Raw genomic sequence first — 27,068 nt, 5'->3', positions numbered from 1 at the left:
ATTCAGGAGAGAAGCACATGCATTGCCGCACTTAGATGCTGAAATTCTTACTGGATATATCTGGTGCTCAAAAATCATTGATATATACTTAACATTCAGAAAACACAGCTAATAAGCTATTTTTCTGCAGGAAGAACCATTTGAGGAGAGTACTGCTGTTCTCTCTGCCACCCCTTGTAAAGGTCTCATTCCAACCCAACTCAGTTCACTGACAACTAAGGCAGCACAGAGACAGAGAAACTGAGAAAAGTGCATGTTGGATGAAATTTTCTTGGCTTCGCAGCCTTGTGCACCACCAGGTAATGGCTACAGAACAAATTACTACATGGTAGATATGCATGTTATTCATGCCTTATTAGCTACTCTGCTTTACCAATATGTTTACTTTTATCCTCCAAGAAATGCAAGCCAATAATTTACCCTTCAATGCGAGATGAGCACACTTGCACATTAACTAAAGCTGGATCACATGCGAGTTGCTGATGATGCAAACTGGAGCTTGGCTTGCCTTGCACAAGTTAACTCACGCAGCCATGCCTTCAGATAAGCGCTTCATTTATATTCTGCATAAATGTTTCCCTGAGAGCAGTTGCTGCTACAAGCTGATTCAAAGTAAAGCATCCGCAGGCAAAACAACTGGTACCTGAGCTGCATTCACAAGATTAAATGGTTAGATTTTAGGCTAGCGGCACTGCCTAGAACCGATTTTCATACTTGAAGCAACCACTCAGTTTCAGCACTGAGAGAAACAAAACCAACAGAAGTCCATTTAATGTTGCTCTTCGTTCCAAAGTAAAGGAAAAATAAAGGTTATTTCATCTGCACTTGTTAGATTTAGTGTTTTTTGTCTTCATATCAAAGTTTGTGAATAAGACTGTTCCAGATTTACTTGATATTTTAGACCAAAGAGAACATGTTAGTTACCTTGATATCATAAATGAAAATATGCTTGCTCCACTTAACTTCTTAGAGAAACAAATCAGAAGCATTTCTCAACATGGCTGTGAAGATTTGGATCCTCAGAAAACTGTGGTTTTGTGCTTTCGTGTGAGCATATCCTAGTCACACCTGTCCTCAGACTCATATCTAACAGCTACCTTTGAGCATTACAAAAACATTAATTTTACTATGAAATTTGTAGGAGTCCATCCACACCAAGAAGTACAAATAGCCTCAACTTTCACATTTCAGAATAATATTCCGCATTGCTTTTTCTTGTAAAGTTCAGAATGCTGTTGATACTTTAACCTTACTGGAAACCTTAGAATCAGGACATGATGACATCAATGAGGAAACGTGCTTATTTCAAGTCTTGTGACAAGACTTAGTTTTGGCAGGCGTATCTGCCTGTAGAAGGAGTGCAAATACAATGATATTAAAAGTTCAGATCTATTCTGCTTTCTAATGCACAGTCAAGATGATTGCATAAGAATGTTTCACTTACAAGTGGTGAGGCAGACAAGTAAACATACTGCAGCCAAGGTAAATAGTGTGACTATTATAAAGCTGTAAGGATGAAGTTTTATTTCTCTGAAAAATCCTTATTGTAATGCTCTATCTCTTCAAACTCTACCATAAAAGTTAGCCAAACTTGCTACAGCAGCTTTGTTGCAATTATTCACCCAGCACGAGAACACAGAGTACCTTTATCTGCTAAGGAAGAAAAGGTCATTCCACGTGTCAAGTTTTGAATACAGTGTTGAGCCTTTTTATAAGTTTAGATCCCACAATATCTAATTAAATCCAGCACTGTCACACTACAGCAAATGAAGGCATGTAACCATATGAGCATTCTCAGTAAAACGTTAACAGCCCAGTTTACGCAATCCAGTATGACTAAACCACAGTATTCAACACGTGGCTTTCCAACCCATTTACCCTTTCATTACCCAATTAAGATCAAATAATGTAACACAAGTAAGTATTCTAAGACACAAAAATACACAAAGATGAAGTAGGAGCTCATAATAAATATATTTCATTATTGCTATTAGAGCTTCAGTTTGGGATATTTTCCTTGTTGCAGAAAAATAAAAGTGTTTGGCAATTAAAAAAAAAAAATCACTGAAATCAGCGTATCAGCTGCAGAATATTGCACATGTCACAACCTGGGAAACTTCGGACTGTTTCTGTGACACACCTTCCAGCTGTGGAAGTAATGTTTAGACTGTATCTGAAAATACAACTGAAACTGCAGCCTGCAGTGACTTAAACAAGTCCAAAGGGATCTGGGCTGTAATCATCACATCCATTTACCTGATGGTGTTCTTAGAAACCATGATGTTCTGACCTCACCTCAAGCTGAGGTACTGGCTATCTCCTGAAAGCTGACATTTGTCCTCAGGGTGCAGAAGTAGGCACCTTTAAAACAGCCAATCTGATAATTCAGAAACAGCTGCAGTCCATAAAGATGCCAGTATCTATCAGACTGTGCTCTCACACCTCAGCTTAGGTAACCCATCATATGAAAACTCTACATCTGCTTCCAAGCACTCCATTTCATTTTTTTCCTGCATCACAGCTGAGGGTGAATAAAAGAAAATGTTAAAACAACATGGTCTTACTGGCAAAAAGCAGAGTTAAAAATTGCACACAGCTTATGAAATACCAGGAAATGAAATCATAAATTGTACTCCAACGCACTATTAACAGTTGGTGGCTAAAACATCCAGCTACTGCACATCCCGACCTAAAGCTCAGAATATTTTAAGGTCATATGCCAGTCAATTCAAACAGCTATCTGCATGCCACAGCAGCACAGTTCAGTGTTCTACAACAGTGTGCAACAGAAGTACCAGCACAGCAGCCCCCCTTTTCAAGACTCTCAAATGTTGAGCTGACAGAGAAATACAAGTTCGATCACTCTAAGACTGAAGATATTCCTAAGGCATCGTGTTCCTTCTTATCAGCCAAACAAACCACCTGCCCCTTCTTGTGCAGAAATTCAACAAATACAAGAAAAACAATCCTCATTTTCTCCAGTAGTGACTGTTCTAAAGCAGATGTCCCAGTTCAGACTCCACAGGCAACGCAAGCTCTGACTACATCCCCATCCAATTTGCTTCTAGGTTTTGGTGCAGAGGTACAATGTAGCAATCATTCTGTTACAGGTGATTACATTGCAACCAACTGTTAACCAAGCAAAAAGCACATCTCAACGAGCTACACAAAGCTGGTCGAATCACACCACCTAAACCAACTGAAAATAAGTACAGGTTTCCTAAAACACCAGCTGTGCATTGTGGAAAGCAGTTCATGCAAGTCTGTTCTGCAGCTCATCGGGATGCATGTGACGAATGCTAACTAACCAAGCCATTCCTCTTCCAAGTAAATCATTTACATTTAGGGCAGCTAATTCCTGGATTTCAAAACAGTTCTGAAAGAAGAACATTCCAGGTTCAAAAACCATCTTTCCAAGCACATGTCAAACTTAGAAAACATACTAGATTTTTCTTTTTTGTTGTTTGGGTTTTTTTCTTTGTTGTTTTTAAGAAAAAGAACTTAAAGGTCTAGAAAAAAAATAAATAAATGGGACAAGATTTCTTTTAACTGTGCATGTCCAGGATCCAAAGTCTGAAACCATCAGCACCAACAAACACAAATGCATTTTCACTACTGAAAGAAAATATCTTTCACAATTTAAACAAACCCACTTTGTTGGTAAATAGGTTGCATAAATCTAAGGTTTTTACACTGGAGTTACTTCAGTAGTACCAGTGAGTATTTCACAACCACGAGAACCATGTTCGAATAGACAGAATTGTAGCCAGTATGGCAAACATCTCCTGCTTATAAGCACCAAAGGTCAAATAACAACAAATGATACTTCTGCACTACTGATCTGATTGTTACCTTCTTACTGTTAGGTCAGTAACATGTGAAGGCACAAATTCTTTTGGTTCTGGATTAAAAGTGACAGCAGAAATTGGAAGAAACCAAACACTAAATCAGATTACTTGTAGAGTCTATTTCATCGGGGTAAAAATAGGTATACCCATACTGAGGCTTTATGTTCCAGAGAAGAGATGTGCATTACATGAAGGTGAAAGTCACAGCATTTTGGAGAACTGAGCCAGCAACAGTGCTCTGCACTGCCTGAAGTCCAATCCATCAGCCTGCACAGCCCACATTCTGGATGTATTTGGAACAGTAAGCTACACATCTTTATTGGCTTTATGAGACATCTACAGAAGGAATGGATCACAGCGTTGAGAAGTCTGTTAGCAAGAATGGTATCTACAGAAAGGCAGGTAAATCAAACCAGGTAAATCTACAAGGACAGCAGCATGCTGGGATGCAGAACAGGAAGCAACACAGGGATCCCAGCTCTAAACAGCTATTTTTGCTATATTCACGTGTGCTCTCAAAAGTGAATAGTTAAATGACTTTTTGGCTGATGCAAAATGCTCTGGAGTAGATTAACTAAGACTGATTGTAGAAAGGACAAGAGGATCTCATAAGAAGGAACAACAGTGATAAAAACAGCAGTGTAAAGCACAAGGAAAAAAAAGAACACTGCTTAACTGTAAATAACAGTAAATTGGAATTGAATGTTTAGTCCTCTACAAATAGATAGTGTCACTGTCAAGTAAGTGAACAGTATTACAAGTTACTTTAACAGGAATAGAATAAAACCAGAAAGGTGCCACTACACACACACAAAAAAAAAGCCAACAGGCTACACTCATCTTTAATACTGCACAGATCTTGTAGTTACTTCACCCTTCCTGAAATCAAACAAAAAGGTTCAAAAGGGTAACAAGAATTAAAACTACATGACTGCTTCTGGACAAGGAGAGGTTAGGTACAAAGGTCCTTCTTGATCATTTTCTGGCACTACCCCTTCTGTAGCTCTTCCCACAAGCAAGTTGCTTTTCTGAGGTAATGATGAAATTTCCAGTTCTTACTATCTAGAAACTCGGGACAAACAACTGAATTCTACAGCAGTCCAAATTTCTAAATAAAAGAGGAATACTTTCATGATATGCAATTAACTTGAATTATTCCCTGCCCCAAGATGTTCTGCAAACAAAAAACATTACAGATTTTAGAAGAATAATTCTCCCTGAGAATTCTCTCTAAGAATACTGGAACACTGAGCTGCAGAGCCCTTGTTCCAAGCCTGCCCAGTTCACAAGCCCGTGTCCATTCACCAGAAACTCCGTGCTCCGTCTTTCACAGCATCATGCCAGAGCTGCTGGTATTTGGCCACAGAGAGACCAACAGGAGCAGGCTCACTGTATGCGGTAAGAAATTCTCTTTCCCAAGCCCACAGAAGCAGAAGTTTCTACTGCTAAACACATCTAAGCAAAAACAAGCACAGGAATTTGTGCATTACAGATAGCTCACTGAATCTGAATTAGTATGGCAACAAACCACACATGTATTAGTCAGTCTCAATTAGAAAAGTCAAAGTTTGCTTAAACTGCCATGAAGCATGTATGAGAAAAAACTGAGCTCTCAGTATGCAAACAAGGCAATAGAGGCCTCCATTTTATTAAGGCACGAGCACTCAAATCCATCACCACGTGGCAGCTCTTGTAGGCAATTCAAGTCACTTCACTTGCTCCCATCCTCCAGCAGTTGAGTAAATGTAACTAAGATCCTTTCATCTCTACATTTTCTTCAGCTTATTCACACTAAATCAGCCACGCTTTTGTCTGCAGCCAACGCAACAAGAAGATTAACTGTTACCAAAGGCATTTTTAATATTAATTTAAAACTCAAAGGGAAACTGTGAAGGTCTTTGTCAAGCTTTTGTGGAAAACAGTGACTTTTGATAATGTAAATAACCCCAGAGAAATGATACACTCACTGTGTCTGGCAGTCAGAACTTTTGGTCACCCCTTAATAAGAACAAATTTTTCTTCACAAGAAATACAGTTCTTATTTATTACATTAGGAATTCGTGTCAACAGTTGTACACCTGTCCACTGCAAGTCTGAGTTGTTTCATAGCTGTTTTCTCATAATAGCTCTTTGCAAAACATCGTCTGGAACTAATAGCATTACTTCTCAAATCTGTTTGCTTTACACAAATGTAATCAAATCAGAAGATAGCTTAATTAAATCAGATACAAACTAAACCCATGTTCTTTTAAGCACACAGGATGCAGTGTTTTCTGAATTCTCCTGATATTAATGACAGAACCGGTGAAGTCACAACCAGTTAAATACGTTTAAAAATACTCCACATCCTCTCTAGATTCTAATACAACCCATATGTTCCTTTGCCAAGAACTCACAAGCCCTCTGAGAAACCTGTCACCATATTCCCTGTTCCAACTGTCTAATCGGGATTCTTCAACACAATACCAGCTTTTCAGTACCATTCTGTCCATGCACAATTCGTATTCCTTATGATTACACAGCACATAAAACTTCATTTCATGCCTCATGTTTCTCACATCTGCCTACTGTGAGAACTGTAAGAAGATCCAAGCACAACTTCAATGGCTTGCTTACACAGTGATTTTGGAAAATCAGATGCAACAACAGAGGAAAGATGATGTATTTCAAAAGGATTTATCTTAAAAACAAAACAAAACTGGTCGATATAATCTGTGACAAAAACAATTCCAAGTACCATGGAGTCAAAGTTACCAGAACATAACTTTCATATTGCAACAAGAATATGTTGACAGGGTGACTTACGTTTTTTTTCCTCTGGTCCACCAGTAGTACTTCTCTTAAAACTCCTCTTGCAAAATTCTTCTCCTGGAGCTATAACCTTGACTCCATGGATACAGGAAAAGATGTGAACCTATGGGCTGAGAAAGAAACAGAAAGATCAAGTCAGGCTCAATACGGGCTAAAAATGCCAATGGGGCAAACAAAGAATGAGGTGTTGGCCCAAGAGTATTAAGGGACTGAAAGACTGCATTTAAGGGTTGTTTTTTTGATGTTGTTTTGTTTTAAATATTAAAAAACCCTCCATATTAAGGTTTTCAGATTGGCTTTTATAAACAGATGCACTCCCTCCCTGTTTCTAGTTGTTTATGGCCTTTTACTGGTGAAGATACAACTGTTTGTGCTTATGGATGTCTAGGACATAAATTTAACTGCTATTACAACCTCACCTTCACTACTGATAGCACACTCAAACATTTCATTTCACGGAAGTTACCAGTTTCACTACAGTCACTATCATGAGTATCACATTATTGCTAATATACACTAATACTGTGATCCACAATTAAATAATCATTGAAAACATCAAGACAGTTTGACACACCATTAAATTCAGGAGTACACACCCAAATGGTTATTTAGAGCCCCTTTAGCTTCAGTGGAGAGAAAAAGCAGTTTAAAGTCATACATACCTAATTTAAGCATACTTAAAAATGAAAACACTATCACCTAAGTAGACAAATGTTACCACATAATTTCCAATTTTTTATGCACAATATCGAATTAATAATTATAAAACTCTTCCATGACAGTGAAGTGGAATTGTGTTTGCTTTTAAGGAAAATAATACTAATCATGAAACAAGAGCAACATGAGTACCTAACAATTTAGTCAAAATACTTGTCCTTCCCAACATCACAACAGTTTAATTCCATTCTACAGACCACATTTAAACCAGTTAGTCCACTATAACAACCTCTAGTAGAGAAAGGGAGAGAATAAAATCCCCTTTCATTACCTAAGACAACTGCTTCAAAGTAATAAAACTGCCTTGCTTACCAAGTGCACTGCAACAGCACGCATCAGCATTTCAACTTCCACTCAGAATTAAATCTGAGGTAAATTAACATAGAAACTAAGTCTTTGGCTTAGCCTGAGAGAGTAAGGGATTCAGCCCTGCTGCACCACCTTGCTGGTCACAAGACACTGGAATCTTCAGCTTTCTTCTGTTACCTTTCTGCTCCCCATATTAAATCCATTTCTTAACAACCAAGCTTTATTATCTCTTAAAATCAGCATGGACTTTGCACTACAATACAGACAATTACTACACACAAACATGTTCTAAAAGCCAGTGCAAGCCTTTGCATGTTTGTTTTCCTTGCATGTTGTACTGGCATTCAAATCAATTTTAAGAAAAGGCCATAATGTGACTCCTGACACCAACAGTTCAAATTAACTCTCACATAATAATCTGTGCTGAAATTGTCTGCAAGATCCAGAGATTAACAAAAATGTTTCCATATTCTTAGTGCAGCACTCAGTATTGACATGACATTTAATCAACAGCAATTAACAGTCAGTTAATCACATGTTCAAAACAAAGTAAGGACACACAGCTCAAAATGCTGCTGCCCCCTTTCAGTTTCCCCAGTGTATCCACGTAAGCAGCTGAGATCCATTCGCCAATGCCACAATCCCCAAGCCATGGACGGCCACAAAGCTCCTAAGCCATCACAACACGTCAGCTGCTCTCCCATTTACAAGATTCTAAATCACCACATTTATTTTGGCACTGACTTACCGATAGATGGCAAACTCAAAGAAAAAAAACAGTAGAAGAGAATAAGCTGCTATTTATTCCGCAACATCATCAAATGAAAAGACAATTACAAGGAGGAACACCTGCTGAAGTAAGTTAGACACATCCAAAGCAGATTTTGTCAGCTAGGATCAAGAGATCTACAGAAATAGTGCATACTGGACTGCTACTGAACACCTACCAATATAGACTGGCCTAGCCTGTTACTTTGGAGAAGTAGTAAAGCAGGGGCAGCTATCAGCATTGTAATTGTCTGGTGTTGCAGGCTTCAGCAATTACTGATGAACTTAAAGAACCTGAATAAAAGCTGAATGAAAATTAGCCATCTAATTACTCACAAGACAGTTACAGTCATCTACTGCAATACACACAGCCCCACACTGTGCTGCACAGGGCCTGCTGGCACAGCGTGCCACAGAGGGCACAGCCCAGAAGTAATGCAAGCTGGTCATCATGGGGCTGCTGCAGCCTCTTGAATCATAGAGATAGCTGTCATCTTCCCAGCTCTAAATTGCTTGGCAGAGGAGCATGGAAAGCCAAACAGGAAACACCCAGGAAAACTGCCTTCCTTCTCACTCTGCCTCATGCTCATTAGAGCGATCAATGAAGCTTCAGGCTCAGCACAGACAGAAATATCACCTGGCCAGCATCCAGCGGCTGCCTCCCCACACCCACAGCACTGTTCATTGCTACTGGATCTCCCAGGCCCAGCAGAGCATCGAGCAAGTAGTCAACTCGCTACTCTCAGAAGCTTCCTCTGAGTACCCGAACATTCAGATTCTACCATCACCATATCACACACTGCCTGAGGATGAATAACTGCAGCAGCAAGCAACAGATTCCACTCCTGGTACTAAAACGTTTGAAACAGAAACAGCAGAGGCTTTGCTCTGCTGTGAGGTGGGATGCGGTGTCACTGCCTGCTCTCAGCACCACGACTTACTTCCATGGCAGACAGTTCCTTCCTGGGTTGGCAGTTGAGCTGGGAGACAAACCAGGACGAGCAGGAAAGCAGGCTAAAAACACCTGCGATGTGACAGGCAGCACCCAGCAGCAGGCAGGCACAATGGGGACTAAGTGCACACTGCCAGATTCAAACCAGCAGAGAAGTCAGAACTGCATTACCTCCATCAGTGACTAGTCACAGAGTCCACTGATTACTGCAGCACACTGAATAAACTCAATTATTCTTACAGATGACCCTAGTATAACTACTCTATTCATAGATCACTATTCTCAACAGTGCCTTCTGTTCTCCTTTTCTAAGCCTGGAAACTGTATAAAACAGTCTGTTCCCTACAGAACATGCAATTGTCCTTCACATGTTAGGCAGCGTGTAGGGCACTGGTAACAAGGACAGCACCAATTAGAATGGTATTACAGCTACGTGGGAGACAACACCACCTCCCTTTACAGGGAATCACAATTATTCATTCCTTAGTTATCCCATAACTGCTCTATGTACATTACAATTTACCTTACTAGACTCAAGGAGTGAACTTTGGAGCAGGGAATGCACACAGATAGTTGACACAAGTTGATCCTGACCACAGACCCAGGGAAACAACCACCACCTTACCTCCCCTTGATGTCACATCCCACTTGACCTGATAACATAAGCGTACATGGCAAAGGGTCCACACAAACTGCACTGCTGTTGATGCCGGCACCGCCTCAATTCATGGCAACTACTATCTTGTAAAGTGTACATGGCCAAAGTACCAAAGGATGACTACATGAGATGCAGTACACTCTCTCCACGATCGTATCCTAGCACAGACAGTTGCGTACACGTCATACTACTAAAAGAATAACTTCTATTGCACCATAAGGTTGGCTGTCTACCAGGCACCAGTTAGCTGTATTACAGTGCCACCCTACTCCGCTCCGTGTTCATTCTGTTGCTTCTCAGTTTGAATACATACTTGGATGGTATGCTGCTGCTAAACCAAGCTGACTGCTGGAGCACAGCTCCAAACTTGAAGACACAGCTGGGTGTCTGAATTTTGCATCCAAGCTGTGTATCCAACTGCTGACTTTGGGTGCTTCACCTCCTGAGTTCACCTGCACAGCAACACCTTCCCTGCAGCATTCAAGAGCCAGGCACACCGCACCAGCCAGCTACCACTGCTTATGGCAGCTTATTTCTTGGGAGGACAACGCTCAGACATGAAGTACAGAGCTTCTCATCTCCTAAAATAGGTTTCTTTCAACATTTGTATCAGCCTTGCTCTCCGCAGCAGAGATGCCGAAAGCATTTATATAAAGCCTTCTCTCGTAAATATAAGCATTTTATCACATTAATTTCCCAGCATCAAGACTGAGAGTATGGAAACCTACTCAAAAAAAGCAGCATCAAAGAGCTGGCAAAAATAAGGAGATCCAAACATCTATTACATGTTTCTTGGGCCAATTTAGTCTCATGACAGTAAAATTATGCAAGTGACTACAGCCATTTGAATTGCATGTCTCAGAAAGGCTGTTGGAAGCCACAAACTGCCTTTACTCAGATTTCACACCAAGGACATTTTAGAGTTACGTCAAACTGTTTTTTTCCAGCTGTTAGGCAAAGTGTGCAAACTTATAAATATTACACAGAAAGATCATTCATCCATGCAATAACGTGCTTCTCAGTTACTTACACTCAACGTTTTGCCACACATAAATAAATGACATGAAAGAAGCCTTAACTTCAAAATAAGTAAGGTTAGAACTTGCAAGAGCAGCCTAGTTTGTCACTCCATTTGTATTCTTCTGTGGCTAGTAAAGAGCTCATATATTTGAATGAGTTTTCTATTTTGTTGTTCCCTCACTGTCTATGACAAAAAAAAAAAACAAACTCTATAAAGGAAAAGGCCACGTGGGAAAACATCTTATTCTCTTCTTCCATCTTCCTCTGTCTGTCCCTCTCTCATGAAGTAAGACCACGGGAAGCTGACTCACAACTCTGTCCACACAAGGATTACGTAGAAACATTTCCATGAAGTACCCAATGTATGACAACAGAAACTTTCTTAGCTTTTGCAAATCTCGAGTTTGAGTGATGCCAGCACTACTAAGTGACAGCAGTTTCCAGAACAGTCACACTGACGCTCCTGCTGGGAATTCCCTGTTACAAGAAGGGGCTGCAGCCCATGTGCCATTTTGACAGGTACTGTGGATTTCCATTTTCTGTGCTCACTCCTCATTTTCTCTCTCATATCTAGTCCGGCATTCAGTTTTAACTCACAGCTCAGTTCTATGCTGGCCAACACGTTTACAGTTCAGATGTTTCTCAAGGTTCAACATTTGCAATGACTGAAAGTAGACTATACACCCTAACATCATAAAATGAAGCTTCCTTAATCCTGAATCCACACCAGAGAAAACAGCATGACTAGGATTCTAAACCTCGAAGCTGAAAAACAACCACAACTATGTCCGAAACCATTTTTTCCTACCCGCTATGATATTTAAAAGAAAACAAACCACAGTGAGGTGTTTCTTACTACTCATGTAACTTCTTTCTCTCAAATCTTACCAAAAAAAGAAGAGCTAAAGATAAAGGACACCAAAATTTCAGTCAAGAATGAAAGGCTTTACATAGTTTTCCAGAGCCTACAATGTGAACCTCTAAGCTTTGATGAGCTGCTGTAACAAAGCCAAGATAACCACGACTGCCCTGCATTGTGCTACAACCACACCCAGGAATGCAACACATGCCAAAACTCTACAGTTGCTCACTGACATAGACATAAGAGGAATCACAGTATGCACTCAGTTTCTCACCACTGGAGTCATCTACTTCAGCCAACTTGCTATAAACACCTAATTCCATAGATACAGGAGATTAGAGCCATATGCAAGAGTCCCAGCTGATAACTGCACATAGAGCAGAATAAAATTAAGGAAGAGGAGGAGATACGGGAAGCAGCCTATCTCTAGGTCTGTGCACTCCAAACCCAATGAGAGCCGCCCAAAAGCTAGATAAGGCTGACAGAAATCTGAGGTTAGGGCTGGAGGCAAATTTACTACGTGTGTGGGGTGGGGGGGTGGGAGGTGTGGTGGTGGTGCAGGGAGTGAAAAGAGAGCTGGTATCAGGCTGCCTCTTAAGACAAGGCACAAGGATGTGCTTGACAACACTGTGGAAGCTATGGAGCACCAGCAGCCTGCCCTCAGCTCTATCTTTGTGCTACAAACCTGCATCTGCTGCTAACAGCCATTCCATGCTTTCTGTGCCAGAGAGCGGCTGTAAATGCAGCAGCTGCCCCACCCCATTCCCACCCTGTTTCTGCAGTAAAAAAGTTAAAATCCTACTATAGGTTAATAACTTGATAATGCACTCAATCTGAGCCCATACATTTCATTAATACAAACATCCACAAGTCAACTTCCAAAATAACTGAGCTTAATCTTCAAAAGTTTTCAAACAGCATGAGATAAAAGTCGATTTGATCACCACTGCTGAGCAGATAAAGCAATTCCACCCTCCTGCATCTGTCTAATAAAGCATAACATTCAAAAAGATTTGAACAACCTTATTATCCAGAACCAAGTCCTTTGGCACCAATTCTCCTTCATATAATTATTTTGGGAATGGGGAATAAAGGAAACAAGCTTTTTGAATTCCTATAATAAAGATTATCTGTGGATTATGGGAGCAGCCATTGCACACATTACTGACTTCACTTATCTCCTAGGTCTGAGGAGAAAAACCTACAGAAATACAGACAAAACAAGCGTAGAGCTACTTCATAGCCAGCACAAATGTTGCAAAGTGACACCTCAAACAGTTTTAAAGAGGTTAACTACTGGCAGACATCACAAAGAAATGGATTTGGAACATGAACAGAACTGTGGATTAGTGTAATGAATATATTCTGTGATGTTCAAAATCCAAGCCCATGTTTTCTGACTGGACAAACATCCAAACTGCCCTTCTAAGTACAACATTAAAAGACAAAGCACTTATTTAACACATTTCAAAGATTCAAACTGCTTCAGTCTATCAGTACCCAGAAATTGATTTTCTGACTACACAGTTAATTGGTTAAATATTCTCACCAAGAATACAATTATGAATATTATTTAATGATCTCACTGAATTAAGTTTTCAGTAGAGGTATCTTCAGATGAAAAGCCAAGCCCCTCGGCTATACTAGGATGCCCATTTAAAATAAGGAATAGACTTCCTCACAGTGCCTAGAAATTCACACACAATCTAACTTTAGAGCTCCCACCAAATAGGTCATTCAGTTTTTCAGGAATGAAGGAGACATTCACCAACTTAGTTCAGAGAATCAGCAGTGCTTAACTGGTCAAAGACAGCTGAACAGAGCACACGGTTGTAAGTAGTTCAGTCAGAAGGGCGGACAAATATCTTCATGATTTGAATCCAGCACACCCAGGATTTGAGAAAAAAACCTCCTATGGACTCTCACTTTTATCTATAAAATGCAGTCATTGGTTTCTGTAGTACTTAACTTACCATGTGAAAAGTGCCTGCTGTTTTAAGAACTTCAATGATTATTCCCCACACAGTCTTGGCTTGTTGCACTACACATAAATAAAAACAGGTAATATAATCCTCAATATTCATAGCAAAAAAACAGCTAGAGCAAAATGCGAGAACACAGCCATGACACACTGCCGGACAGCCTGAGACACTCCCTTTGCATTCCCTATGCCGCCCACATCCCCTCATGGTAGATGCACAGAAGCAGCACACAACAGGAAGGGCCTTCCCAGTCTACTTTCTGGGTCAGGTTCCCTGAAATAGTTCTGGGAAGCCTAAACAAGCTGGATGTGACCTCAGGTCAAAAAATAATAGCTACACTGACTGTGCTGCCAGCTATGACTAGCTGCAGCCTATCTCACATCTCCAAGATACCATGATACACATAAACCAAAGCAGTCACCAGCTATTTGCTTTAACCTAGGTTTTGGTAGCATTTACATCAGTTCTAAGAGACCCGGATTCACAAGCAAACATTTTCAAAGACAGTGTTATAATAGCAATCCATGAGGATGTCTATCAGAAGCAGCAGCCATCCCACGCCACAAAAACTAGCACAGCTTACAGCAACAGCCATTCACAACATAGCACCAAAAGTAGCACTTATATTGTCTATACAACATTAAAAATATACTACATTATATTCATGTTATAGTTTTGCAGTACACGTGCTCATAAACTCTGTTCTTCTGTGATGGAGAACAGAAACCAGTGGATTTTAGCAGGCAACACAGTTCTCTTCTTGAGTACTATGACCTATGCAATGCCATCCGTGCCACCACACCTCTTCTGCAATGCAACAATCATGCCATCAGCAGAAGAGGCCACTGCAAGCTACCTGCCTCTCTACAGCACAGCACCTCATTTCCCACTGTCTTTGAGTCATGAGGAAGATTCAGTCAGCTCCAGCTGCGTTTGCTGATAACCTAAAAAAAATCTGAAAACAACTGGCAAGAAACAGAGCAACAGAGAGCTCTCAAATAAGCTCTCACAAAACAGTATGTTTACTTCTATAAATCAAGTGTTATTCAAAAATCCTTTTATCTGCAATACTCAGCTTTGCTGTATTGATAAAGCTACTTTATTGTTCAGCACACACCTACAAAAACAATTTACAAAGACTTGTTCTAATGCCAGATATAAGCTCTAAAAGTAACTCGTAAGATTGCTCAATATAAGTCAGCCTTTGCATTTTCATTCAGTTTTCTTGAAGTTATTTCATTACGCCAGATGCAGGCTAAGGCCTGTACAATGGATTGCAAGCACAGGAGTAGATCCCTGTATGAACATACAAGCCCTCCATTTGATTATGAGAAGAGCAGATTCCTAACAAAAATCCAAAATACTGCTGGTTTTAGAAACAAGTAATAACATGCACGTACCCTGGAAGAGCTGGAACACTACTGGAATTCCTACCTGAAGATTAGAGCACCCACCCTGCTGTAAGGAGCCTGCTTCACCAAGAAGAGCAGAAGAGCAAGGACAGCCATGCAGCAGCTCATTCTACTGCAGGAAGCAACATTCTGCTGCCATCCCCTGAAAATATGCTTCACCCTTACTAACAAACACACTGCACACACAGAAAAAGGACACATCACATCACTCTATTCTATGTATGCTTTCTGCAAAATACCCCATCCCTTTACGCATACGCAAATACTTGACAAGAGAGCTTCCCTGGATTACTGCCTCTCACATAAAGGTATTAATGTAGACCCACAGCAGCAGAACGGCACAGCTAGAAACAAACGACTGATTTTGCCTTGCAATTGTATCAAAGCTAATCTTTTACAAGGATCTTCAAAAACAAGATGAGGTATTGAATGTAAGTAAAGATTAAGACTCCAGTCTTGCACTGAACAATGAGTTTTTTCACCATTCTTTTATATATATATATATATATATATACACAAAAAACACGTTGTAGGTTCCAAATTCTGAGTACTAATCTGCAGAAGAGTAACTAATGAATTCATACTCATAAATTGGGAAGTGCTTTTAAATAGCATTACATTGTACAATAAAGAGTATCTGAAATTTCAGGCCCTTTGAGAGTGTTCTTAATATCAAAAAAAAACAAACCAAACCCAGCACACACACACAAAAAAGCCAAGCCATACAGTAACAATAACATAGTGGATCACCAGCAGGTTGGGTTGAGGGTATGTTGGGGGGTTGGCTTTGATTTTATATCCACAGCTATTAAGTTTGTTAGCCACCATCTACTGTATTCTTCGCATCTGGTTCATCTGAGCAGTTCACTTTACTGGCTGGTACAGAAGGCCTTATCATCTCTGCGCCCTTTCCTGCAAGGAGGAGACACATCTTTATCTAAACGGAGCTAAGCAGGATGAATGACATTAAAAAGGAAACATTACTCAGACTTCCTGGTATTTTATCTTTCAAGATCTCTTAAATAGACATCTGAAGTTTATCATGGCATCTGCTTAACCATATCAAAAGACTGGTAATGCACCTTAAAGAACAAAAATTACAAGTGTCTGTGAAAACCCAATGCACGTCTAAAAGGCATTTTAGCTACATTAGGAAAGAGTACAAGAAGCAAAACAAGTACCTCCTTCAATACAGATACAGGGGGAGAGAGACCAACGTTCTTCTCTGATACCAGCACTTTAACTTTCTGTCATTGGCACAGAACTACATACAAGCATCAGATCAATACAGAAACTGAAGAACGCTTATATCATAAAGATCATTTAGGAATAAAACAATTCACAACTCTCTCAAGGGGGGAAAAAATGCTTCCTAATGGATGCACACAATGACCACTGCCATGGGCACAGAGGAAGGAACCTGATCAACCTGAAAAGACATTTTTAAACTTGCACTGAAACATGCTGTGCTACTTACATATAGTTTTCAATTGTGTTTGCCAAGCAGGGGGAATGTTAGCAATTATTCTTTAATTTGAGAATACAAAATCAACTCTTCCATTTACAGAAGTCACGTCAGATTTTAGGCAACACAGTGAGACTGCTGCCCAAGAGGTGGAGGCAGTGATAGCAAGACAACAAACATGCAGCACACAGAAAGCACGTTCCAGGACTTATTCTAAAATTACACACCAAAACAAGATGCCATTAGGCACATAACATCCCTGTCAACATACCACATTTAGATGGACACTGAAATACCTTTAAAACATTTTTAAGATAACTGAACTCAGTCTAATCTGGAGTTGGTATTTCCTGACCACTGGTGAGTAAATCTAAGCCATTATTAGATATCAGGAAATACCCACCCCCACAATCAATTAGTATTTAGACATATATCAAAGCATTATGCATTGAACACATTCACTCATAGTGAATGTATCTGTATGCCCTACAGGCAAATGCTGGATAGAAGAATTTCATGCCAGACTTGAGGTAAACAAAGTATAAAAATCAAGTCCTAGTACTACAAGTAAAAGGTACACGGGGTCCAGTACCTCACTTCACTTGTAACCTCCAGTTGCACTGCAAAATAATGCTGAGCTCTCACAACGTTATCTCACTTCCTTCACCCACACATTACAAAGCTGCCTGAACTGAATCAACCCACATTGCTATCATACTTGGGATTATGGCTTAAAGAGGAATTTGGACTGGGACTGTATGTTCATCACAGTGATGACAAAGGTCTTCAGAACCCCAGTGTTGGCAGCAGAGGCTGCAACACACCCTCACGCCTCAGCGCAGCACACCCTGCCCTGCTGCTGCCCATCACCTCAGCGACCACACGATGAGGTGCAGAGTACTGGGACTCCACACACCATCAGAGCACAAGAAAATTTACTACTACTTAGCTTTGCTCTCCTTTCCATTAAAAATAGTAGAGAATAGAAAGCAATTCCTAGCTAGAATAAATAAACTGAAATGGTATCAATCCAGCAAGTCAAAGACAACAGCGCAGTTATATTCAGAAAGGCCCTATTGTGGACAATCATCCTCTTCATTTCTGTACAAACCAAAATCAAAAACTCAGCAGGAAAGTCACAGTTATAACCATCCCCCTCTCCCATCTCCCTGTAAGTACTCACAGAAAGTCTCCATGCCAGCAGCCAACACACCACCATGATGCAAATATTAAAAGCCATTCTCATCGCTGCACGCCCCACCACCCAGGGCTCCCTCTGCTGTCCTTCTCCCACATCCCTTGAAAGGTTAAAGATTTGCTCTACAGCAGCCATGAGAGCAACAAAAGAATTTCTAACTTACTTAGAATTACTTGCAAATTCATAACAATCACTGCTGAAATTACTAGCCGTTATTAAATTTCCATCATTTTTCTATTACAATTCTATAAATTCAGCTTAGGCTCTACGCGGCTTTCTCAAAGTCAGCAATTCAATTAAATCCTGAATTCCTGGTAAGCATCAATACTTAAAACTTCTGCTTTGAAGGAAGCTGATAGCTTTACATCAGTGAATTCATGCTTCAAAGGACACGATTGTTTTTCTGAGTACAGCAGGATTTTTCCCCCCCAAGAAAAAGCTAAGCCCTTATGAAAACTGATATTCAGTCCCAACACCACACCCAAAAGAGCCAACCACTTACAAAACACAATTAGATATTCTTACAGCTCTTTTAATTGTAATCAGCTCTCAGATTCATGTACAGATTTTGAAGGGGGGGAGGAACATAGCACAACAATTCCTCACAAAGCCTTGCCATTTCATTTTCATTCACAAAGATGGCTCCTTCTCATTATCTGAAAGACTACTACATGCCACAGGCAAAATGGGATCCAGCTCTTTTGGAAAACAGTTTCAGGGCAGATTTTCTAGTTTAACATCCCCAAAGCAGAATGCTACACGTAGGAAAAGCCATTCCACTGTTGGTTCAGAAAGCAGCATACAGATGTGTGAGCAAATACATCTGACGTTCGTCAGCTGGCACAATACTTACTGCCTGCATTCCCTGTGTCCAGTAGTTCTTGAAATGCTACATCTATGTCACTGAAATTAAACTAGCAACACTCCTTCAAATTGAGAAACCGATGCAATAAACAGCAGTAATCCACGTAATCCAGCAGCAGTGCCTGCCTAGCACCTACACACACCTCCACGAAGATAAAAGACAGGAGGTGCTCAGCAGCAGTAAATTCATAATAAAAGTTCCAGCAAAAAATATATTTATAAGTAAAATATACAAAGCCTCTAATTCTACTACAAGGTTGTTTACTAGTAATCTACGTAGACGTGAGAGATGTTAGCTGTGATTGGGGAAAAAAAAAATCTGCATTCATCTTGCTACTTACAAAATGGCTGTGAAAATCAGCCTGCTAAACTGTAGCTGTAAGGAAAGGGTAGAGTTTGAAACTGACTTGTACAAAGGTCTGCAAGAAATCAAGCTTTCACAAATTACAGCTCTGCACACAATCCAGATTGCAACATGGACTTTGTAAAGATTTGAGGCCTTCAGAGTGACGTGTTTCTGAGTAAACAACAATATGAGGAAGTGTCCTAGCTGATACCACTCTCCTCTTCAAGCAAGCATATATCAAAGGTGCATCATTGTTTAAAATGGCTCCAGTTCCTAAGGATGAAGATCCGTTCCCTGTCCTGCCTTGACCCAAAGGGAGGGACACACTGTCCTTCAAAACATCCTGTCAGGAAAGCAGTAACAAGCATTCAGATTTGGAGATCAGGATAATAAATGCAGTTTTACTAGTTACTTGCTTAGCTTTCCAAATACATATCTAGAACAATTATTGCCCAAGAACATGGAAGCTTTTCTAACCAAGTACAGCCCATTTCAGAAATCCCAGTGAACACGTCAGCTCCAAGAAACTAGAAGCAGTGAATTTGTTAAGCTCTGTAGATGTTCTTGTATGAAAGCTTTCATTTGCTATATCCACTCTGTTTTGAAGTTCCTGCAATTGGCTTACTAGAACAAAATATTTGCTATTTCTTCCAATAGAGAAAATCAGAATTTATTAGAATATAACCAGGTCTGTTCACAAAGAAAAGTGCACTCTTTTGCTTAATAAATAGTGATGCCTGATGCTCTTATAGCATTTCAAAGGTTTTGTTTGTCTCTAGGACCAGGTCCCCAAACCCGCCTGGAGTTGACTACAACATAAGGACTAGGTAGGCTCATTTGCCTTGTTCCTGAGAATTGGCTCCAAGTCCAGAGAACAAGCTGCTCAGCAAGTCAACAACAAAGCACAGAGCTCCCAAGTGAGCTTTACCAGTTCCTATCTCTAAACAAAATTACCGCTTTACTGGTCAAAATTCTATCTTCTCAAGTATACACCTGACAAAAAGACTTGCCCCAACTTCTTGACTGCCTACATTACACAGAGTTTCATTGTGCTTTTATTTTTTTTTTAATTTTTAATTTTTATTTTTTTTTAACCTTGCTATTTAGTTACCATTTTGCCCCAAGATGGAGCACCGATCTCCTTATTTTTCCTCATAGTTTATGCAAATAGACAGCATTGAGCAAACACACAACATAACAATCATCTCTTAGGAAAATTTCTACTGAAAACCACATAAAAGCCTCATTCAGTGAGATTTGTTTTAGTGCTGAGCCCTTGAAAATGTTTACTTGAATGAGACGGTTGGATGAGCCTGCTCTTGTATTTAGTTCAGTTATTGAGTGTCAGCAATCCGTTTGTATTTCTAGATAGCTGCATTTGAAACTGAGATGGGGAAGGAAAAAAGCGTGTAGATGAGACCGCAAACAGTCTATATTTTTTCCAGTTCAAGTTTTTAAATGAATTTAATAGAACTCATTTTAATCCGACTTGAGAACAGGGAGGATAACAGCTATGAATTTTTGAGAGACAGGTTATATCAACTTATCAGATAACAAAGAACACTACGGAAATGATAGCAAAACACAGAGATGATTTACCAAGTCAAACCTGAGCTTGCTTATATTAAAGCCTAATTCAGACTGTAAGTGCACTTATATACTGTACTTTTCAGACAATGATAAAGCAAATCACATAATCTAGACTGAATATATCAGATGTCAATATTTACAGGTTCTGGTTAAATTTCTCATGGAATGTATACCCTTTACTATAAAGAAAAGCAGGATTAAAGATCTGTGTTTCAGAAAATAAATTGCTACATTCACAAATGCTACTGTCAGTAGTGATAGGTTAATATACAGAAAAGATTGATATGTGAAGTGTTCAGAAAATGCAGTTAGAGTACAAGCCACTATACCAGCTTTGTGCAAACTCATGGCAACAAAATCACCTCTTCAAAGAGTTGTTAGAAAACTGGTTTGCTCCCATTCCACTTGGCATTCAGTTTAAACTGTGCTCAGCAAGATCCAAGAACGAAATTTAGGACCAATTTCAGGTTGAACAAAGTTCATCAAAAATCTTCCATTCAATTTTTATCACCTCCTGGACTGCAGACCCACTTGTGATGTGAGGCTATGGGGTGCACACACAGCACTGCCATAATCACTATTCTAAAAGGAAACAAAAACATCTCTTAAGATCTAGTTAAGTACGCTATAACTTCAGCATGTTCAGCTAAGTACCCAGTGGCCACTCCGCTGCACGTACAGGGAAGCTGACTAGCTGCAATGCCTTTAATAATAAAAATCAACCCTATTTCATTCCTGCTTGGATCTGGATATCTGGAATCAAGTACCTTTGTGAGTAAGAACCATACAGCTGCAACTGTATAAATATTTTTCTTATCAATTCCTTGCCAAAAGCATCTCAAAATTCAAAGATCAATTTCACAGGAAAAAAAAAACAACCAACAAAATGGAGGCCATGCAGTCAGATTGCCTTCTGACATCCACATACCCAAACTCTGGTTAAGTGAGAGCTATTCTGGGACCAACACACAGTCTCATCCTGGATCAAGTTCTCCAGGTTGTTTCCTTCAAACTTTTCAGGTGGAACTGACATCTCCTTACATTGGCAGAATGATTATCACCCGTTTTATCGTAAGAATTTCTGGCATCCACTTCAAATAACAATCCAGCAGACAGCACACATTCCAGCTCCCATTACTAGGATTAAAACAGGAACCTCCTTCCATTCACACATTCCTCCAGACAAGGATTATCTAAGAAATTGCCAAACTGATCGCAATTGATTTCGGTATGATGGTATGATTTGTATAGACACTTTTCAACAGAAAAGGCTGAAGCATATTTAAGTCTTCAGAAGTTCAGACTTTATAATAGCTTGAGAAGTGCCTTTAAACGTGGCTGTAGAACAGTGCCTTACAATCTACACAATCTGCGGAACGTTATTTTAAGATCCAGCATGCTAATGGAGATATAACTGTTTTGTTAAATATCCCGCAGGCCTTGCTTGCTTCTGCCTTCTCACATAAACCCACCACACTGTACAACTTCACCACCTGAGTACAAGCAGACGTTTAACACTGATGCAGCACCATTAAAATCCATTCTCACCTGTAATAAATCTGCCAGGCAGACATAAGTAAACAGATATCCACAAAGGCATTCTGGGTATAGACGAACACCTTCAAGTACTATTGGCAGCAAGTTCACATCTCTTTTTGCCTGAACACATAAGGCAAGCTGTTTTTCTGGTACTGTTGTTTTGACTTAACTATGTTGATGAGTCTCCATTCCAGAGACTACCTAGAATTAGACGTTTGTGATGTTTTTCCAGTCACGTAACACTGCTCCTTAAAGAACAAAGCAATGGAAAGATATCACACTCTCAGACTGCGATGAAGATGCACAACAAACCGGCAGAGACACCATACACTGCACTTTTCAAGCATCATTCATTGCTATTCCATTTTTTCCTCTGGCAGCTCATGAACTATTCTCTGCTTCTCAGATCTGATTCAACACTGATGCAATAAAACATCCTCCTTCAAGCGTGGTCACAACAGAATCTTACAATTTACACAAACCTTCCAGAACTCACACAATCTTTAGTTATTATGCAAGTTAGGTGTGACAACCAATTTAGGTCACCTTTCTTCAAATCCTTCCATTGGTTTGCAATTTCTTTTATCAAATGCTTAAATACAATCACTTATGAGACGCTTTACATAAATACCAGTAGTTCTGTTGCTGTTATTTAGTTATTCACAGATCATTTAGCCTTCTCTTAGTCTTCACACTTAACTGCCTTGTCTTTTCATAATCAACTTTTCATGCAACTGTTAGCTCCAGCTATAACATTTCTAAAGATGAGAACTGCAAACCAAGACTTTGTGAACATCTGAACCCAAAAAGGTGTGATTAAACAAAAATACATTGTGGCAACACTAGTTCTGAAGACTTAAACACATCTGAAAAAGTATTTCATTCTCACAAAAGAGTAACTTAAAAACTGCATGAAGCTTGATTGTATCAAGAAAGCAAAATATATCGTGGGTTCAGCAACATGGGGTCAGGCAGCAGCAACTCTAGAAATCTCAGCTTGCAAATCTTTACATAAGATGGACACTGGGTAATTTCACATTCCTTGATTTATTGAACTTCAGCATCAAGTTTCTTTATAGTAATTGTTTAGAGCTGACAAAATTGTTTTCTCAATATTTCAAAATACCCTTAAATAAATGCATTGTTATCACATTCTTCTTTTGGACTTTGATAGCTCTCTACAAACACTTCTGCATATTTTTAGCCTAGCCACCGTGTTTTAATGGCTCTGTTGTCCCAGTCTGAGTACAAGCAGCCTGCCAACAGCAGGCAACGGTAAGAACAGTGAAGTACTGGGATGACAGTGCTGGTATGCAGGCACCTGCTAGTAGATTTGCTTGCCGAGGCTTGATGAGCATAAGCTTCCTGTCAACCCATTCCTTCAGCCTGTCAAGGTCCTTGTGAATGGCAAGACAACCATCTGTTGTGTCATCCATTCCTCCAAATTTTGTGTTATCTGCAAACTTGCCAAGGGCGCATTCTGTCCTATTGCTTAGACCATTACAAAGGATGTTCAACAGCCCACGCTCTATTAACAACCCCTAGGGTAACACCAGTAGTCCCACGACTCTGGCTGGTCTGGACACCAACAGCTGTAACCCCCCGAGCACAGCAGCTCAGTCTGCTTGCAATCTACCTCACCACTCACCAAGCTTCTACTTCAGCAGCTTATCAGCATGGGCATTATGGCAGAAAACATCACCAGTCACTGTTAAAATCAGAGCATTAGCTGTTCTCTCCACATGTACAACCCAGTCATCACAAGGCTGGCCAAGAACAACTCACCCTTCATAAACCCATGCTGACTACTCTTAATCACCTTCTAGCCCTTAATATATTTGGAAACTGTTTCCACAGGACCTCCTTCCATCACTTTGCCATGGATCACAGAACAGTTTACATTGGAAGGAGCCTCTGGAGACTGTCAGGTCTCACCACTCCTGCTCAAGTAAAGGGAGGCCAATCAATCAGTAAGCCTCCAAACTCTCTCTTGAAAATTAAAAAAAAAAATAAAAAATCCTCTCTTTTTCTTGAAAGGAAGACTAATGTTTGCTTTTTTACATACCTCAGAAATCTTAACCAATTGCCACAATGCTCCAGAGGTAGTCAAGAATAGGTTTGCAACCACACCAGACAGCTATCTCAGCACTCTAGGTCCAGGTTCCGCAGACTTGCGCAATTTGTTCAGACAGTTCCTTACCCGAATCCTTTACCAAGGCTGTCTTCACTGCTCTAGGCTTTCCCATCAGCAGAGGCCTGAGATTCCGGAAGGCAAATCTTACCAGTAAAGACCAAGGCAAAAAGGTATCATGTACACATCCTACATTTCCCCTAGTCTTCCTTTGACTGCTGATACACTTGCAGCAGCCCTTCTTGGTGCAATTTGTGTCTCTGCATCTCTTTCCAGACTCAGCTTAGTGGGCTCTGACTTTCCTAGCCCTGTCACTGCATACCTGGACAGCCTCTTGATACTTCCCCTGTGTCACTGTTAACAGTCCACAGAACAAGAGTTCTATAGCACTGATTCAGACATAAATAAAAGCAATTACTGACCCAGTATACTTTTAAGTTCTGCTCCAGAAATCCAGTAAAAATGAAGGAAGTGCTTGGCTTGAAGGGGATCATTTCACCTCACATTTCATCTAAATTGATGCCTCCGGGCACTAACATAATATAGTCTTACTATCTTGTGGACTAGTTTCTATTTTAAGTTAACTATTGCTTAGGGTTGCCTTCCTTATGTAGGTCACTCCAAAAGTAATGCCCCCTATTTGTTTCCATGGAAACTGCAACAGATACAAAGAGGACAATAACCCTATTTGATACTGCACCAGTGGAGGTGCCATCTGTCACACTGCATCAAAATATAATGGAATTTGTGGGAGGGTTCAACTTCTACTGCCATACCACCTACAGCTGCCTCCAACGTACTGGGCCAACATAACATGAGATATTTCTGGAGCAGCCTTTGTATGCCAAAGCATCAATGCACTTGGCTCTTCCAACCACATTATACACATCCATGATAAGAGGACAGGAAAAGAGCTGCAGAAGTACTTGGTTTTTGTTTTGTTTTTTCCTGAGGACATAATGCAGTATTAAGTTACCCCAACAAAAGTGCACAAACACGCAACTGATGATCTGCAAGAAGCTTAAGTCAGACTTGTAATTGCAGCAGTGTGATGAAGCACAAGAGCAAGTCTTGCTCTAACACCCCCAACCCCAGGAAGTGTCCCTCAATCATTTGCCCACAGATCTCTTGGCAGGGGATGGCAGCATGGCATTACTCAACGTGACTCATACCTCTTTCCCTCCAATAACCAGCAACAAAGCAACAGTTACCTGAATATGGAGGTCCAAAGTTATTGCCAACCACACCTTTTCCACATCACTACCATTCCTCCTGTGTGCACAAGCAGGAGGGGCAGCTAAGTTCAGATTCAAAATGAACAAAATCAGAGGAACTATATTCCTTGCAGAAAACCTCCTTAATTGGTGCATTTAACCTTTTAAATGCAATACAAAGCAAGGAAGCCTCAACCAGCTGTTTAGAATTAAGTTGCAAATTGTCACTCTCCCCTGCTTAACCTTACAACACAAGACTCATGCTAATGATGGCTAAGTTTGCTCCTGCAGTCAAAAATAGAGAGCCTGATTGACAGCTGTGATACACACTGGAATGAATGCGATCAGACAGGGAGACAGCTGTCTCCTCAACAGCAGCACAACTTCCCTGTTTATAACTGTGATGAAAGTGAATTCTTACTTTCAGGAAACTGAAATGATGCATCCCCATGGTTACATACGTTGCTATTTCAGAACACACAGCTCTTTTATCTTAGCTACTGTCATCCAACTTAAATCACTTACATATTTCTAGGGCACAGTATCATCACACATCAGCAGGTGTAACGTTGGTACAAATAACACAAGCAGCTCATTGGGCCTGGACAGTATGCATTAAAGAGCTCTGCCTGTGAAGAACAAATGACCAAACTACTAATATGCACCTGCAAGAGCCAGCTTCTATGCCAGAGGATAATAAGTGTTGCACTTGCATTAAACAGGTGCTAAGAGCAATTCTAAGAACAACTTGTGACCCCTGACTTAGGATAAGATCATTCACAAGGAGCTGTGAACAACAGCAGTGAGAGCTTCAGCAACGCACAGGACAGCCAATATTAATTGGTTGATATCTGTCAAGACAGTTAAAAATGAGAGCACCTTTACAATAAGAGAAAAGAACCTATTCCCAAATTTTAGTCTCTCAAAATATATTTTGAACCTCATAAGAAAGACAAAAAAAATCCAAATATTTTTTAGCCATCCATCAGAATTTGTCAACTACATTTAGCTGTGTTGTTTAAAGATGATAAAAGTAGTTGCATTTTCAGCAAGCCTCTGACAAATGCTGATAGGAAGTGCCATGTATCAGAAGCTAATTCTCAGGGTAGCAATCAGTGGCTATAGAACTCCACACCAGCAGCTTTCCTCTCTGAAGCTCACAAGTCACCCATCTACACATGTACGCATGACTTTCAGTAATCAGCACGACATGCTCCTCTGCTACAGCTCAACATCTTATACGTAGGTACATGCTGTGCCAAACTCTTACTGCTCCCTTGGACAATCCTTTACCTGTGAGTCTTGTGGTCTTAAAGGCACAAGGAATTTAAAGGCCAATAGAAACAGCAATAAGAAAGGCAAAGAAAAAAAAAGAACAGTGC

At 40.1% G+C, this 27,068-nt stretch overlaps 1 protein-coding gene across 28 annotated transcripts in view; it reads right to left on the bottom strand.

Moving 5' to 3' along the window:
• NUMB (NUMB endocytic adaptor protein) overlaps positions 1-27,068 on the bottom strand; it is an 87,054-nt gene that overhangs the window by 35,365 nt on the left and 24,621 nt on the right. For 26 of the 28 annotated variants that reach the window (XM_085548929.1, XM_085548915.1, XM_085548918.1 and 23 more), the window contains one exon: positions 6,654-6,769. The gene's annotated coding sequence lies outside the window, so the exon portion shown is untranslated. Of the gene's footprint in view, positions 1-6,653; positions 6,770-13,918; positions 14,101-27,068 lie in introns of those variants that run through there. The other 2 variants (XM_085548920.1, XM_085548912.1) reach the window with 2 other exon arrangements.

The sequence above is a fragment of the Coturnix japonica genome, chromosome 5 (genome assembly GCF_054131305.1).
Source record: "Coturnix japonica strain WE chromosome 5, WE-NBRP24, whole genome shotgun sequence".
Taxonomy (NCBI): Eukaryota; Metazoa; Chordata; class Aves; order Galliformes; family Phasianidae; genus Coturnix; species Coturnix japonica.
This window is presented reverse-complemented; position numbering and strand designations above follow the sequence as displayed.